The sequence below is a fragment of the Trachypithecus francoisi genome, unplaced genomic scaffold (genome assembly GCF_009764315.1).
Source record: "Trachypithecus francoisi isolate TF-2019V2 unplaced genomic scaffold, Tfra_2.0 Lachesis_group8, whole genome shotgun sequence".
NCBI lineage: Eukaryota > Metazoa > Chordata > Mammalia > Primates > Cercopithecidae > Trachypithecus > Trachypithecus francoisi.
In genome coordinates this window covers 84,995,472-85,003,845 of record NW_022681473.1, presented here as the reverse complement: position 1 = coordinate 85,003,845, position 8,374 = coordinate 84,995,472, and the positions used below count along the sequence as shown (strand labels likewise).

The 8,374-nt window shown below is 37.6% G+C and overlaps 1 pseudogene; it reads left to right on the top strand.

Annotated features, from left to right (window-relative positions):
- The first annotated feature begins 8,004 nt into the window (after positions 1 to 8,004).
- On the top strand, positions 8,005 to 8,041 carry LOC117081886 (annotated as a pseudogene).
- Positions 8,042 to 8,374: the final 333 nt, after the last annotated feature.

Below are 8,374 nucleotides of genomic sequence, written 5' to 3'. Positions count from 1 at the left end.
GATAGAACTGAGAGATCCATGAATTCCCTGAAATAGTGATAGATGCTGGTGTGCATATATTTGGCAGAGAAGTACAAGGCATGCAGCTGTCAGTAGTTTCCTAAAATTCAGGAGAAGTGACACAATTAAGCTTTAATCTAAAATTTTAATTAAATTTAATAACAATTTTTGAATTTAAGATGACAATAAAAACTGATTTACAGAAGGTATTTAATCAGATCTCCAATCAAGGCAGATGCAAAGGGATATTAATGATGTTCAGTGAAGAATGTGTAACCTACTCTAAAAGGTGATGCAACGGTTTTACCAGGGACTCATGAAGACATGTTTACGTCAGTGTTCAAAACAGCACCATGAACATAGCCAAAAGGTGGAAACCACATAAGTGTTCATCAGTGGAAAAATCGATAAACAAAATGTGGTATATAAATACAGTGGAATATTATTCAGCCTTGAAAAGGAAGGAACTCTGTCTGACACATGCTACAACATGGATGAATCTTGAGGACATCATGCTAAGTAAAATAAGTTAGATATGAAAGGACAAATTTTGTATCATTGCACTTATATGAGGTACTTAAAATAGTGAAATTATTCAAGAAATAAAAGAAGGGATACCAGCAGCTGGGGCAGGCTATAATGAGGCATTACTGTTCAATGGATAGAGTCCTAGTTTGTGATGATGAAAACATTCTGGAGATAGAAGGTGGTGATAGTTGTACAACAATGGGAATGTCCTTAAAGCAGCTAAACTATACACTTAAAATGGTGAAAACTGTAATTTATACATGTATACTATACCAAAACAAAAATAATTAAAAATGTAATGGAAGAAAAAGTTGCATGGCTACTTATAAAGGCTGTATTTTCATTGTGAAATTTAGCCTTTAGCATTATGAAGAGTCCTTCTATGTCCCTTTGGTCTACATTTGTTTGATATTAAGATCTACCACCTCTGTTTTCTTTCACTTGCATTTTCCTTGGTATAGTTTTGCCCATTCTTTTAGTTTTCAGTTTTTCTGAATCAGTTACTTTTAGATATAGCTCCTTAAAATTGTGATTTTAAGATGTTTTCAGGATTTTCCCTTTTTACATGTCAGATACACACTAGGAGTATCAAATTTAACAAACAGGAGGCAGCATTTGGTAACCTTGAAAATGTGTTAGTTCTTGAGTCAAAGAGACTAATATACAGGTCCAGACCCGAACTTTGCTTGGCTGGGAGCCTTCTGTGGCTCCTGTAGTTGGGGTTAGAGGGGCAGCCACATTTGGCAACATGTTCAACAGTCATGGGTTCAGAGGATTGAGATCTTGCGTTGAAGGCAAATATCTCCAAATTCTGAGGTGCAGCTCTGTCTAGCTTTAGCGCCAGGAGATGAGTCAGGGGCTTAGGACATTCTGGCAACCTCACTAGGGGCCAGGACCCTAGAGGCATGAGTGGTCCATTGCTTCAATCTCATCCAGCTTCACAGGGCCTGTGCAATCTGGAGCATCCCTGCAGAACTTATTCAAAGGCACAATGACACTGGGAAGAGTCAGGGGAACAATGTCAGAGAGTAGTGCTCTGAGTAGTGCTACTTAGGGATAGCAGGCACAGGGGCCAGGGTGCATGGGTTCATCAGGATTCAGTGGGGACCCAAGGGTTGAAGATCGGGGCACAGCAGCACCCAGAAGCCTTGGCAAGATGCTGAAGCCCAGAGTTCAAAGGTGCAACTTTGTCCATCAAAACTTCATCTGTATACAGTGGATGAGGCTCAGGGCCCGGAGCTGAGTGCACTGTGCCCACCGAGAGGGGCCTCCTGGCCTGAGCCAGAATGGTTGGCTCCTGAGCCCCCAGTTCCAGAGCACAACGACCATGACCACGACCATGTCTGCCAGTTTGGGGATGAAGATCTGGGGTGGACAGAATGAGGGTCAGCAATGGGATCCAGCCGGGCTTCTGGGAGCTGCAGGTCATGGTGGCCTCGCTATGGGAAGCAGCCCCTAGGGCCGCTGAAGGACGTAGGCATGGAGAGCACATAAGGGCACCCACAGCCACAGGCAAACTGGGGCTTTGAGTTCAGTGAACAGGGAGATGCCTCAGGCCTAACACAGCTCTCCTAGTCAACTGGGCCTCCCTCTAGGTGCCCAGCTGCTGGCTGTCTGGTGCCCTGGGCTCCGTGTGGTCCACGATTGCCGGGTCTTGCCTGTGTTTCCACAGCTCATAGGGTTCAGTTTGCAGGATGTGCACAAAGGCGTCCATGGGAAAAAGTCACCCTCGCCCCCCGGCAGCCACACTGGGAGGCCACTTTGCTGTAATCAATCCATGATGGGGTCATGAAACTGATGTCCTTCACCCAAGAGCTAGTTTCTGGATTTGACTTATAAAGGTCCTTTTTTAAAAAGCAATTTTAAAACAGTTAACTAAGATGCTGAAAATTAAGAGCTTGAAAAAGGCACAATAGGACAAATATTAAAAAAAGAAACCTGGGATAGCAGTGTATTTATAGGATCAAAGCGGCACATTTTATAACTATCAAAAAGAAAACTTCACTAGAAACATGTTACAGTAATGGACATCATACACCTAACCATATGGCACTGAGTCATAGAAAATGAAGCCCGAGAATTATAAGGTAAAACTGATGATTTCTGCAATTATGGTAGGAGTTTTGATTGCTTTTTTTAACACCATTCTCTCTGAAAGTGACAAAGGAGAGAAGAAAATTTATAATGCTGTAAGAGTTTGAACAAACTTAACAACTTTGATCATATAACTCACCACCACCATAAAGCAAAGAAAAATGCTTTACAATAGATATAAAACATTTACAAAAATTTAGCAATTCGGGGTACAAAATAAATATCAATTAAAATTCCATACAATCAGTATATTGAGCACAATCTTGATCACAATTAAATATAATTTACAGTCAACAAAAAGAGTTGAACCCAACCGTATTTATTTCAAAATTAATATCCATGTTTGTAAAAGTCTATTCATCTTTATGTTCAACTCGGCAGTTGGTAAAAGCCAAAACCAAACAAAACAGAAATAGGCAATAAAAATGAAAGATTAAAATAGTGAGAGAATGATAAACAAAAGAGAAAAAAACAAAGATACACAAAAAAAGAGATGATTAATGAAACTGAAATCTAATGCCTTTAAAGAAAAATAAAATAAAGAATTGGCAATACTGATGAAGAAAAAGAAAAGGAAATGTATTGGACAAGTCTGGGATATCTTGAAGTGCTTGAAAACAAGGATGTTTTAAACACAAACAAACAAAAACCTTGATGGGGGTACGGCAATGGGGCAAAGGAATGAATACAAACAGCTCCCAATGGCCAAAACTTGAACAAACTTAGCAAAAAAAAAGTAATCTTGAATTATAATCAGAAGTACAAAATAAATATCTATGAGTTCATACTGATATAAATAAATGATTGAATTAACAAATTGAAGAAAAGAGACAAATATCTCTTGTAGCAGAATGCCAAATAAATTATACAGATGCTATACCCTAAATAACAGGGAGAATAATACTCTGCTGCTTTTTAAATTGTTTTCTTCAAATGACATATAAAAATTGTGTATACCATGGAATACTATGCAGTCATAAAAAGGGATGAGTTCATGTCCTTTGTAGGGACATAGATGCAGCTGGAAACCATCATTCTCAGCAAAGTATCACAAGAATGGAAAACCAAACACTGCATGTTCTCACTCATAGGTGGGAATTGAAGAATGAGATCACTTGCACACAGGAAGGGGAACATCACACACTGGGGTTTGTTGTCGGGTGGGGGGAGAGGGGAGGGATAGCATTAGGAGATATACCTAATGTAAATGACGAGTTAATGGGTGCAGCACACCAACATGGCACATGTATACATAGGTAACAAACCTGCACGTTGTGCACATGTACCCTAGAACTTAAAGTGGAATAAAAAATAAATAAATAAAAATTGTGTATATTTGGTATATGTATACATTGTGGAATAAGTCAATCAAGCTAATTAACATATGCATTATCTCACATATCTTGTATAGTGAGAGCACAAGTCTACCCTCTTAGCAATCGTCAAGTATACATTATTAACTATAGTCACCATGCTATATAATAAATCTCCAGAACCTGCTCCTCTCAAACTAAAATTTTGTACCCATTGATGAACACCTCAATGTCCCCACCCTTCAGCTTCTGATAACTACCATTAAACTCTCTCTGCTTCTATGAGTTTGACTCTTTTAGCTTCCACATATAAATGAGTTCACGCAGTATTTGTTCTCCTGTGTGACTTATTTAACTTAGCATGATGTCTTCCAGGTTCATTGATGTTGTTGCAAATGACAGGATTTCAGTCTTTTTAAGGCTGAATAGAATTCTATTATATATATATACCACAGTTTCTTTATCCATTCATTCATCCACTGAGAGACACAGGTTGACACCATATCTTGGCTATTGTGAAAAATGCTGTAATGAAAATGAGCATAGGCGTGCGGCTCTCTCTTCAACGTGCTGCTTTCATTTCCTTTGGATATATACATGTCAAATAAAATTCTAAGAGGCCATTGATTTGGACTGGGCTCCTGCACAAGGCTCAACAGACCAAACCAATATGGAGTTTAATCATGATAGCTGAGCTTCAGTTAATCACAGAAGGTCCTGTAACCAATTAACCAACTAAGTTATAACTAATTAAGTTGTCTTTATACCTCACTTCTGTTTACCATAAATGCTGCCAGATCACTTTGTTGGCCACCGTCCTCTGAACTTGTTTTGGTTTTGGGGGCTGTCCAATTTGAAAATTGTTTTTTGTGTTGTTTTATTTTGTTTTACTTAAATAAACTCTGTTAAATTTAAGTATAAGGGTTTTTTTTCTTTTAACAGATTGGCGTGGTCAGCAGGATCTGAAGCAGAACTCCAGTGATTCCCAGGGGGACCGGCTAACCAGGTATAGTTACCTGCATTGTGCTTATTTTTTTCTTGCTGCATCTGGGGCTCATGAGTAAGTTCTCTCTTGGATTCCAAAGCTCCACAGATTTGTGCTTTGAGCTATCTTTGAACAAAGTTTTGATCCAGATTAGATTTGAAAGTTGATTCTAGAATCATGAATAAAAGATCTTTCTTTTTGCCTTGAGCCCAAAATCTGAGGTTAATTTGTGCTATGAGAGAGCACATGACCTTGAACTGGGTACCAAGGACTATCCTGTGCTATAAGAAGGCATATAACCTTTGGGGTTTCCAGTGTCTAGATCAGACAGAAACTGGACTGATAGGGAGTTCATTTGGATTAAGGAGTCTAGAACTCTCTGTCCTAGCAGACCAGGAATCATGAGTTCATGTAAATCTAAAAAGTCTAGAACTCCTCCATCTGTAACTCCAGTTAATTTTATATACAGTACAAGAACTATGCTTTTATAGATAAATGGGTGAACCTTACCAAAGGTAAGTTAGGGTTACTGTGGCCACAGTGAGGAAGTTTTAATTCAGATAAAGCTTTTCAATTTTGAGGCACATTAGAAAAGCAAAGGTTAATTTCAAAAGATACAGAAAAAGCATTCAATAAAATTAAACATCCCAAGGCCGACAAAGCCACAGATAGCATCATACTTAATGGGAAAAAGCTAAAAGCCTTTTCTCTAAGATCTGGAACAAGACAAGGATGCCCACTTTTACCACTTTTATTCATTATAGTACTAGAAATCCTAGTTACAGCAATTACACAAGAATAAGAAATAAAGGGCATTTGTATTGGAGAGGAAGAAGTCAAATAGTCCTTGTTTCCAGATAATATACTCTTTTAATTAGAAGAAACTAATGACCACCAAAAAACTGTTTGAATTGACAAATGAATTTAATAAAGTTCCAGGATACAAAATCAATGTGCAAAAATCAGTAGCATTTCTATATGCTAACTGCAAATAATCTGAAAAAGAAATCAAGAAAACAGTTCCATTTACAATAGCTGCAAAAAAATAAAATAAAATACCTAGGGATTAATTTAACCAAAGAAATGATGGATCTCTACAATTAAAACTATAAAACACTGATAAAAAATGCAGTACACAAAAAAATGGAAAGATATTTCATGTTCATGGATTAGAATAATTAATATTACTAAAATGTCCATACTACCCAAAGGAATCTACAGCTTTACTGCAATCCCTCTCAAAATACCAGTGATATTCTTCACAGACATAGAAGAAAAGCAATCCTAAAACTTATATGGAGCCACAAAAGACACCAAATCGTCAAAGCAATTCTGAGCAAAAAGAACAAAGCTGGAGGTATCACATTACTTGACTTCAAAATATACTGCAAAGGTATACTAACCAAAACAGCATGGGACTGGTATAAAAACAGACACACAGACGAATAGAACACAATAGAGAATGCAGAAATAAATTTATGCATTTACAGCCAGCTCATTTTCAACAAAGGCAATAAGCATGTGAATTGGGGAATGAACACACTCTCCAATAAATGGTGCTGGGAAAACTGGATATCCAAAAGTGGAAAATTGAAATCGTGCCCCTATCTCTCACCATATGCAAAAATCAAATCAAAATGGATTAAAGACTTAAATGTGAGACCTGAAACTATAAAACTACTAGAAAAAAATTGGAGAAATACTTTGGAACATTGGTCTGGACAAAAATTTCCTGAGTAAGACCTTAAAAGCACAAGCAACTAAAGCAAAAGTAGACAAATGAAGTTACATCAAATTAAAAAGCTCCGGCATAGGAAAGGAAACAATCAACAAACTGAAGAGACACCCTGTTGAATTTAATTGAGTGCTTTTCTGTATCTTGTGAAATTAATCCTACAGAATGAGAAAAAAGATTTGCAAACTATCAGGCAATTTTTTATTAGTATGAGGCATCTAAAAGATTAAATGTATCAAAATTTGCCTCCTTACAAAAGGCAAACAGGTGCATGTTTTTACAGCCTCAATAGCTACAGTGTCCAAGAGGGTTATTGTACATATTTTGAACCAAAACCAAGGAGTCCTAAACTAAAACACCCTGTGCCCTACTGTGTGTGACTTTATTGTAAACAGTCATGCCACTAGAAAAGAAAATGTCTACTTTATCCTCTCATTTTGGCCTGGATTTCCCCTCTAAATTCCCCCTCTAAAGAAAACTCCTAAAGGCTTTACTGCTGGAGCAATAATCAACTTATTTAATTAGTCCTCTCTGCTTTTCTTTCTCTATTTGCTCCTGCTTCTCCCATAGGAACCTTTTCTCTAGTTGATCCTGCTTCTCCCATGGGAACCTCTTAGTCGACTAAAATCTCTCTTCTCGGTCCCCTGCTGACTATATGCACTGCCAACTAACCATCTCTTTATTGTTGTAATGATCTTTGCTCTGCACCTCCAAACTCTGTCTTGGTTGTAAGAAAAATTTAAAAAGTCAATCTCCATTTGTAAGGGAGTCTCCTTCTCTGCACCTGGAGGAGAAGGAAGATTAAATCACTGGAAGCTTTTTAGAATGGAGAAGGCAAAGACTTAGGTCTGTGTAAGGAGACAGGTCTCACCTTTGACCATTTTGTCCTAAGTAGGTTTCCTGTATGCTTTTCTTTGTCTCAAGAGGTAATGGTGTTTAGGCCTAAAATCTGATCCAATTACCAACCTAACCAACAATAATTAGGCTGGTCAGTCAAGAAAATTACAAGGACCCTTTGACTCAACTCTTTTGCTGAAATGAATAAAATGGTCAGGGGTTGAAGAAAATATCCTCAGATAAATGGGTTTTGAGAAAGATGAATAGACCCTTAGAAGGATAGATGATGGTTTGTAACAAGGTCTGTCTGGATGTGGTGAAGTCTCCTCTCCTGCAATGAGTTAACTTTCAGAGGATTAATGACAATTGAGTTGCTTTTGTAAAAGCTATCTTAAGGCAGATGGAGGGACCCTCAGAAAGCCTTGCATCATGTGTTTTTCAAGTTCCTGCAGCTCAAAATAATCACTATAATAAAGCAATATACTTTTAGGGTAGCATTACCTAAATTTCTTGTGTTGTATGAAAGGAGAGAAGGTTAGCATTACCTAAATTTCTTCAATGGCAGCTTTGTTTAATGAGCAATTTAAGCATAATTGTTAAGAATGAGTAAATTAGGAGGAGTATAAATGGGAAGTTTGTGGATGAACTTGACATGGTTTCTCAGCCCTTTTAAAGTAATTAAAATGCTGAAACGTGCTGCTCATCCATTCTGATTTTGTGTTTTGGAAGAAGGGTCTCTGATGAAAAAAGGATAAATGTGATTCTGACTAGTGGGAAATTTCTCAATTAGCTTTAATGATTGGGGTAGGCTACTAGAAATAGTAATGAAGAGAAAATAGCTGTTCACTCCTTTCATTCAGAAAATGTGGAATGTGTCTTGAC